Genomic DNA, 9,515 nt, shown 5'->3' on the forward strand with positions numbered 1-9,515 from the left:
TTGGACACAATATCTGTATTTTATTTTTATGGGGTGCTGAGGATTGAACCCAGTGCCTCATGCATGCTAGGCAAGCGCTCTACCTCTGAGCCACAACCCCAGCGCCTCTTGTTACCTTGTTAAGTTTTGTTTTTGTTTTGAGACATGATCTCACTGTGTTGCCCTGGCTGGTCTTGAATTCCTGGACTCAAGTGATCCTCTTGCCTCAGCCTCTCAAGTAGCTGGGAACTACACGCGGGCACCACTGTGCCTGGCTTCTACCTACTGAACTGTTCAGTGGTCTTAAGAAGATGAATTTTTTTTTTTTTTTCAAAAAATTGATCTAGGGATTGGAGTTGTCCTTAGCAGGATCTAAGTCCCAGCCTTACTTGAAGTAGAAGTCTCTCAGAGCCATCATTTCCCACTGGTTCTCCTCATCTTTGCCAGGCTCTGCCTAGACCAGGGCAACCCCCTTCCTACTTGTCTCAGGCACCCCAATCTCCAAATCTTGCTCAGAGCGTTGCCACCAAAACCTTTCCAACTTAAGGTTCTTTGCTTTCAGCTCTGGCCTCTAAAGTTCTCATCTCCATCACTGTGATCACTCATCATCAAACATTTATGTGGCACCCACTGTATGCCAGGCTCATCCCAGGCAGTGGGGATTCAGGGGTGAACAAGACAGGCTGCTGCTAACCCTGGAGGAAGGTCACAGACAGTGACTTACCACTCAGTGTGTTCAAATTTGGGAGGGAGGGGCAGAGAGAGCCATAGGTACATCCAAGATCCAACCAGGGGAGGCTTCTTGGAGGAAGTGACATTAAGATGAGGCTTGATGGACGGAATCTCCAAGCAAAGGGGATATGGCGGGGAGGGACTTCCGGGCAGAGGGGAGAGGCATTTGGGAGGGGGATGTGGAAGGGCCTGGAAGGGTGAATCTGAATAGAGTGTGAGGAGAGGGCACTGAAGGACCCACAGGCTTTCTGGATTCTCTCTTCCCTCCTGAAGATGGGCTGCAGGGAAAGAAAAGGATTCTTCTTTTGAAAGGTCACCTGTTGGCTCACACCTCAGTCCCCAGCTCTGCTTCCTTCCTCTCCTCCCGCCTGGGGCAGAGAGGAGAATGCCACATCCCCAGTCACCAGACAGCAGGATTTAGAGCTGAATGAAGCTACAGAGACCTTCTTCCTCAACTGCCACCGCCTCCTCCCTAGGAGCCCCGAGGCCCTGTGGGCCCTACCCGGGCCACCTCCGGCTCCGTCCTGACCATCCTGTTTGGCTTGGATGTGGTCCCTGATCCAGGGAGCGAGGAGGAACGGGGCTGGAAGGACACAGAGCCTGAGCCCGAAGCTTTCCACTGGTCACGAGCAACACGGCTCCCTACCCAGCCAGGGCTCTAGTGACCGGGGACATATGGAATCCCCCAGATGCTCACCTGCGCCTCAGGTCAGCCCTGTGTCTGTTCTAGAAGGTGAAGACTGGATTAACCCTCAGGGAACCAGGGTAGAGAGCGGGAGACCAGAAGGTTTCTGCCCTGCCTGAACCTGAGGATTTCAGGCAAGGGAGAGAGCGGGCCCAGGTGGGCAAGTCCCTTCAACCTTTCACCCGCCTCGGCCTCACCCACCCATTGTCCTGATGGATAAACTGAGGAGCAGGCTACATGGCAAATGAGAGGCAGAGGCAAGCGCAGGGCCCAGGGCTTCTGGCCCAAGCACTCGTTCCCTTTCTCCGTCTCCTCCTGCAGGTGCCAACGCCCTACCACGGGGCTGGGGCGGAGAGGACAGCGGACGGGGCCAGCAGGTGCTGCAGGACCATCAAGCAGCGAACATTCTTTCTCCAGCCACGGGGCTGGAAACAGGCCTCCTGGGGACAGATGGAGCTGAAGGCTCCTGGGGACAGATGGAGTGAAGGCTCCCCTCTGGCCCCGTCGTGCCTCCCGGGGGCTGATACTTTGGGGCTGCCTCACTGCTGTGGCTCCAGAGGCATCAATGAAATGGGCTGAACAAACCGAGTCTTGTTCAGTTGTGAGACTTCGTGCAGGGTCCCAGCCAAGGGCCACCAGAGTCACCTGCCTGAGCGCAGTGGGGGTTTATTGGCGGTTGGAACGGAGGAACGTGCACACCTGGGAAGCCGGGGACCATCTGCGCACAGGGTCCTAGGAAGGACTGGAAAAACGGGGGCTTGTTCTGGGTGCTTCCGGGAGGATGCCAGGAGACGGAGCCTTTGTCTCAGGCGTGTGCTCACAAAGCGGAGGCGATTCTGTGATGGGGGATCTTAGTGGCTTTGAAGTGAATGGGTGCTGAAGCTGCTGTCACTCAGGCAACGAAGATAGAGGACATTGGGTCGAGTTTGTGGTTTGGAGGGTGTTGGTTTTTTTGTCTGTATTCAGACATGATGGCAGCGTGCTCTCGATGTTTTGTCTTGATCCATCCTGGTCACAGAGTGGCCCTGTCTGACATCAGTGACTGAAATCACTTCCGTGTGGCAGGATGACACCCAGGCCTGGCTGGGAGGGCCGGGCTGGGTCCTGTGTCAGGGGCTGCTTCTTGCAGCCTCCATTGGAAAGGAAAGGTCGGGAGCTCTGGGAAGCTGGCCACATGGTGCAGGGTGCCCTCGAGGGCAGACGCCAGCCGTGCCTCCTGGGTGGGTCCCAGGGCTGCAGAGGAGGCTCAGCCGAGGACCCGGAACCCAAGAACTTCTGACACCAGATCTGGGTTCCAATCCTGGGCTCCTGACCTTGTGCAGGTCACATCTGCTTTCAGCTTCATCCTCTCAACAAATGCCAGGGACGCCAGCTACATGCCTGGGGTCAGGGACCTGGGGCCGGTGACTTAACTCTCTGTGGCTTAGTTTATCCCCCTGGAAAATACGAATACTGTTGGTACCTAAGGGACATTAGTGCCTGTCTCCTTGGATTGCTGTGAGAGCAAATGAATAACCAGAGCTGGGCACCTGCCTTCTGCACCTCCCAGAAGCCTCTGAGCGGCCCTGACCACCTCTGCCTCGTGGGTCCCTTGTTAGGAGAGAAGCAGCAGGAACGCCTTCCAGGTTTGGCCTGCTCCGGAGAGCAAGTTCCCTGCCCCGCTGCCCAGGGACCTGAGACCCCAGCTGGGTCCCACACAGGCCTGGGCTGCACGAAGCAGGCTCAGGGCTCCTGGTGTCCTGGCCCCCCGCCTGCACTTTAAGCTGATCCCTGAGACCGGACCACATGACGCAGCCAGGAGAGGACCCCAAATTTTGGAATGGCCCTGCTGGCAGCCAAACCCCCAATGCCACCCAGGCACTAGCCCACCAGAGTGGGTGCATGCTGCCCACTCCTGGGGCTCCATCCACCCTGTGGGTACCGGGCTTGGGCCTCTGCCGTTGATGCTCTGTGAGTCTCAAACCTTCTCCAGAGCGTCGAGTGTAGCCCTGTGCAGCCGCTGGGGCCCGGGGAGGCAGAAAGGGCAGCAGGGCTGCGGGGGTGGAAGCGGGCATGTGCCATCCTGCCTGCTGCAGGCGTGGAGGAGGGGGTGGTGACAGAGGAGGGTGTGAGACCAGCACAGAAGGAAGCCTGTCTGCTGGAGGTGCGGGGGGAGCCCCCTTACATGGGCTTGAGCAGCGAGAGTGGCCAGGAGCTCCACGGGGGGTGTGCACGGGTGCACGCACATGGGTGTGTATTTGTGTAGGTAGCACTTGGGCAGAAGGGTGGGAGCATACTCATGTGTGTGTGTGTGATGCCCCTACCTCAGTGGGTGGGTCTGAATTTAGGATTCACACTGGCCTGGGGTTGATTCCCAGTAGAGCTCTTTTCTCGCTGTGTGGACTCAACCAGGCGCTTGCCCTCTCTGAGCCTCATCCGTCCATTACACAAGTTCACCCTAAGGTATTGCCATGTGCTGGGGCACATAAGGCAGAAGAGGTCCAAGCCCCCCCAACACTGGAGGCCTAGCGTCGGTTTCCCCATCTTTAATTGGAGGTACCAGGGCACTGGGGCATGGGGTCAAGAGCCCGGTAGAGATCTGTTTTCTTTTCCCTTCAGGAAACCTTGGGGCTGCAGACCTTCCTTCCCAGGGACACAGTTCTCAGCTGGTGGCAGCAGGGGACAAAAGCACGCTCAGGGCATGATCCAGCTCCACCTGCCCCTGCTCTGCTGGGCTCCGGGGTCCTGGAGGCGTCTGTGTACGGAACTGAGATGGGGCTTGGCCTTTCCAAGAGCCTGGAGCTTCCCCAGCGCCGGCCAGGAAGAGAAGGGAAGGGCGGGGTCTGGAAGACAAAGATTCTCTGTGGCCCCAGCGGTCACCCCCGCACACGCCCAGCGTGGGCTCAGGTGTGGGATGGCAACTCCTCCGACAAGTTGGGACACCCTCTTCCCCGGGGCGGGGCTTCCTTGGGACGGGGCTGGGGCCGGCCGCGGAGGCGCCTGCCAACTTCCCACTGGGCTGCTGTTTACACCCAAACCATGAGCTGCCTCTGGGCCCCATGGCCCGCTCACCTGGCCAGGTGTGCTTGGACAGGCTGCCGGCTTCTGCCTGGCTCCAGCCAGCGTTCGAGGCCCTGGCCCTGCTGGGTTGGGCACCAGAGGTGTGGCTGGAGGAGGAGGACTCCGGTCCCTCTTGGGAGCCAGCTGACTAGGTCCCACCTGGGCCCTGGCAGCCCCTCTGCGTGGGAGGCCTCAGTTCCCCTCAGGGCAGGCTGGCAGAGTGCCAGGGCACCCAGGGCCAGAGAGGACCCTGCCCTGGAGAGAAGCACTGTGAGCTCTCCTCCCACAGCCGTGGGCAGGATGGGGTACACGAGAGGGACTGCCCTCTGCCGTCCCAGAAGGCAGCTGGACAGGAAGCGGGCTGTGGCTAAGGCAGAAGGGAGTCGGGTTAGACCATGGAGTCCCTGCAGCCCCAGCATGGGTGCTGGCCAGAAAGGGGTCTCCTGGGTACTGGCACCATCCCTCTCAGGGCCTGCCCTTGGTAAGGGGGGGGGAAGGCCAGGAGAGATGGGAGGAGGGATGGGAGTCCTCTCCCTCAAGCCAAATGAGGGGCAGGTGGATTCTGCACCCACCACCCACCCCTTTCCTCCCCTACTGGAGAGAAAACAGCTTTGGGGGTTAGAACAGCAGGGTGGTCATGAACGAGCCCCTTCACCTCCCCGAACCTCAGTCTCCCCCTTCTGCATGATGGGTGGGTTGTATCTGCCTCCCAGGGCGGTGTCAGAGCAGAGTGTCCCTGGGCTGCCAGACATTCTAGATCTTATACGCCACTCACCCCACACAGGGTCTTTCTCTCTCTTTTCCCTGTAGCAGTGGGGGTTGAACGCAGGAGCAACCAACCACTGAGATACATCCACAGCTCTTTTTTTAATATTTATTTTTTAGTTATAGGTGGAACCAATATCTTTATTTTATTTTTATGTGGTGCTGCGGCTCGAACCCAGTGCCTCATGCATGGTAGGCAGCGCTCTACCACTGAGCCACAACCTCAGCCCCACAGTTTTTTTTTTTTTTTTTTTTTTTTTGAGACAGGGTCTCACCAAGCTGCTGAGGCTGGCCTTGAACTTGAAATCCTCCTCCCTCAGCCTCCCAAGTGGCTGGGTTACAGGCGTGTGCCACCTTGCCTGCCTTAGCATCTCTTATTCTTGCCACCAGTCCTCTGAGGCAGGACTTTAGAGCTCCCTTTTAGAGATGGGACCCGAGGGCCTTGGAGAGTCCGGGAGCCCTGGGTTGGCAGGAGCTCTCTGTGTCGTGAACGTTGTCTTTCTCAAAAAGCAGGCAGTTGAGGCAAAATCCCCGGCTGTGGCGGCAGGAGACGGGACAGCTGAGCTCGGGTTGCGGCTGCCGCTCGGGGCAGTTCTCGTAATCGAGGCAGGGTGTTCTCTTCTGGTTTTCTTCCCAAGTTTCATTTCCTTAAGCAATGGGTCACAGTGAGCCTCCACTGATAAGGCCGTGGGAACACAGGTGTCCGGGTCCCCAGCTGAGGCTCTGCCCAACAATGCCTGCCCTCCTGTTTCTTTTCCTCTTTCCCTCATCCTCTGGGCCTCCATCCCACCTTCTTCCCCCTCCCGCCTCCCAGACCCCCTGCTGATGTCTAAGGCCTTCCTTAGAAGGTGGGGGTCCCAGACCCCCTCCTCTCTGGCCTGGTCTTTACCCCCCTAGCTTTGGCCTCCGAGCCTCCAGTCTGGTCCCTTCCGTGGCCTCATCGGACCCCCTTCTGCACTGTGCTGTCCCCTTCAATGGCTCCCCTTTGGCTCCTGGCTGCTCTGACATTCAGCACCCTCCCTGGGGTCCCTGGCCTAACGGGGACCTGCAGGGCCTTGTCCTCCCAGCCAGTTTCCTGGCCCCAAGTCAGCTCTGGATGCAGAGGGGAGGCGGCCATGGCTCCAGGAGGCCTGAGGGACTCACCTGGCTCCAGGAGGCAAGGCAGCTCCGCAGGGGCTCAGCCTCTTAGCTCTGGGCTTTGGCCCTGCAGGTACCAGCTCCCTGGGAGCCAAGCAGCCCGTGGGCAGGGCTGAGCCTTCCTCCCACCTGGATGCCCGCTGAATCCCCATACGCCTGAGCCAATGAGTGGCAGGCGTCCCACACGGATCACCCCAGAGGCCACGTGTGCCCACTGGCTTCGCTGCCCACCCGCATGCCCACGGCTCCTCAGAGAGGCCACATGTCAGGGAAGCAGCCAGCCAGCCAGCTGCCCCCTCAGGCAGGTTTGGGGCACAGGGCCCCGAAGCCTCCTCCCAGCACCATCCGGGGGAAGGCCAGCCCTGGGCCACTTCCCCTTCTCCAGCAGGGCGGCCTCCACCCTCTGCCCACCCCAGCAGGTTGTTTTCCGGGCACTGATCCTGACTCAGCCTCCAGGGAGGGCCAGTCACGTAGCCAAACTCGTTCCTCTGTTCCTCTTCTCCGCTGCCCAGGGTGCTGAGCGCAGCGGTTTCCTGCTGGGGAGAGTACAATGGAGCCTACCCCAAGGGACCCGCCCTGGGGAGGCGCCAGCCCAGCCATCTCAGAGCGCTGTGTGACCCAGAACAGGGCCCACACCCTCTCTGAGCCTGGAGTTTCCCTCATGAGAAGTGAGGGGGAAGACAGGTCAGTAACAGCAAATGCTCCCAAGCACTCAGTGTGCGCCGAGCCCAGCAAACCCACAGCCCGGTCCACCGGGAAGTGGAGACGGTGAGGTTAACTCACTTGGTCACAGCTGAATCTCCCTTTTTGGTCCCAGATCTCTGAGCTTCTTCACAGCCTCCCGCTCAGCAAGCTTCTCTCTCCCTGTCCCACCCAGCGGCCCTGTCCCCCTCTGGAGGAAGTGTCCCCAGGTGCATATTAGATTTTAGGGCCTCGCAGCCCAGGTTGGTGAGGACAGGAAAGGTTAGGGAACTGCAGGGAGAGGGAGGGGCTGTGAGGAGGGCCAAGGTCAAGGGAGAGGGTCCCAGGCTGAGAATGAGCTCAGGCCCATCCAGAGGAAGCCAGAGTGTGGACAAGCCCCGGCCAGGGAGCCTCTTCCCTGCCCGGCTCCTGCCCCCCATTCCACCCCCTCAGCCTTGGAAGTCTGGCCCTTGTTTCCAAGTTGGAAGGGGCTCTATGACCCAGGGCCGGGGATCCAGGGCCTGACCCTCATGGCAGCCTCACTGTGGGGACATTTCCCCAGACACACATGAGCAGCCCAGACCCCAGCACACCAGTGTGCCAGGGTCCCCAGAGGAAGTCCTGCTGGGGGCACTGAAGAGGTTTCCAGGTGAAAACTGGGGGGGACAACAAGAAAACATCCTTCTTCTGACTCAGGGGGTCCCCTAGGGCTGGGGGAAGGGGAAGTGACCACTGTCCCCAGAGCCACACCTCCCTGCTCTTCATGTTCCCTGTTAACATGGCTCGTGCCCTCCACCCGCAGCCTCCAGGATCAGAGGCTCACCCCTACTCCTGCTCAGCCCTGGCCTCCACCTGGCCCCAGCCAGGCCCAGGAATGTCACCAAAGCTCAAGGTCCCCAGAGTCACCAGCCCCAGGTGAAACCCCCATCATCACCCCATCCTGAGCGTACTGAGCCGCAGTGGCGAGTTCCATTCTAACAGAACTTGGAATCCCAGCACTCGGCCCCCAGAGCCTCAGACTGCCCAGTGCACGGTGTCCCCAGCTGGTGGTGAGGATCAGAGGAGATGCACACAGGGGTCCCTCACCCAGGTGCAGGAACCGGGGAACTTTTAGTCTTAACTGAACCCAGTTCCCCGCCCCCATCCTGCTCCTGGAACATCCTGATGCCCACCTGCAGAGGTCCTCCCCACCTCAGTCAGGACCCGGCTGGAACCCGCTTCCTCCTGCCTCCTTGGCTCCACCCCGTTGGCTTCTGTCCTTCCAGCAGGCCTCAAAGCCCTGCTGAGGGGGGTCACCACCTGCCTGGGGCGGTCCAGCTCCTTACCAGACGTGGGGGTCAGGACCTTGGGGAGGGTTCTGATGTGCTCCCAGGGGCCCCAGTGCCTACTGTCCCCCCTCCAGAAAGGAGCACTCTCCCCTCAGGTGAGTCCTGGGGCCCCTCTGTCAGTGCCCCTGACCCGCCTGGCTGCCCCTCCACACTCCCGCTGACCACTGGCCGTGCTATTCTCCCCTCCCACCTGCCTACTCCAGGGCTGGGAGGCTGGGCAGGGCAGGGCAGGGCAGGGCAGGGGAGGCCAGCCGGGCTGTTTGTTTTGGGGGTTTCCTCTTAGACTGGTTTCCCAAACAATGGGCCCAGTGGCGGCTGTGGGGACAGAGCCAGCTCCAGCCCCTTGTGGGCCAAGGAGATTTCAGCAGCGGGTATCTAATTCCTTCCAGAACTGGGCTGTCTTAGGGAAGCTTTCAAACCCTATGACATAGGGGCTTTTCCCCCATTTTATAGAGGAGACTGAGGCTCAGAGAGGCCCCAGGGCACATGGCAGAGGAGGCTCCTGTCAGTGGAAGGTGACTCTGCAGAAGAGCCAGATGGGGACAGCACCAGTGTGTGGCCACCCTCTCCTCCTTCAAACTCCCTTCCCCACTCCACGACCACCCCTCCTGCCTCCAGCCTGTGCTCCCCTCCCCCAAACCTCTCAGCCTGTGCCCCTCTCTCATCTCTAGGTGGCCTCCTTCCCAGCCCTGTCCTCACCACACTCCCCAAGTGGCACGCCCCTGGTGGCCTCCACTGCCAACATTTAGACCACTGACATAAGGAGCTTGCAGGGTCAGGCCCTGTTCTGAGGGGCATTACCCGGGATCAGCTCTGTAGTCCTCACGACAGTTCTGGGGTTTCTGGGGTACAGACTGTTAGTATTATTCTCATTTTATAGGTGAGGAGAAGCCCAGAGAGGTGAAGTAACTTGCCCAAGGTGGCAGAGCCAGCATTCGAAGCCAGGCAGTGTGGCCCTGGAGCCCACAGCCCTGACCGCCTGTGTTTCCCTCTGGATTTCCAGTCCAGCCCTCTGGCCTGAGCTTTAGGTGAGCCATCTCTCCTCAATTTCCTGTGGGCTCCCAGGGCAAGGGGTCACTATGCCTGCCTAGCGCCCACCCTAGTCCCCATCTCACTGAGTTAGGACCCCCCACCACCACCACTTGGTAGGGGCACCTTAGCATCCCTGT

At 59.8% G+C, this 9,515-nt stretch overlaps 1 long non-coding RNA gene across 1 annotated transcript; it reads right to left on the reverse strand.

Moving 5' to 3' along the window:
* Positions 1-254: 254 nt before the first annotated feature.
* Positions 255-4,807, reverse strand: LOC125620498. The gene is made up of 2 exons (XR_007352234.1): positions 4,448-4,807; positions 255-4,218 (listed from the first exon to the last, which is right to left on the reverse strand). It is a non-coding gene; the product is annotated as an uncharacterized LOC125620498 (long non-coding RNA).
* Between the last annotated feature and the right edge of the window lie 4,708 nt (positions 4,808-9,515).

Source organism: Marmota marmota, unplaced genomic scaffold, assembly GCF_001458135.2.
Source record: "Marmota marmota marmota unplaced genomic scaffold, marMar, whole genome shotgun sequence".
NCBI lineage: Eukaryota > Metazoa > Chordata > Mammalia > Rodentia > Sciuridae > Marmota > Marmota marmota.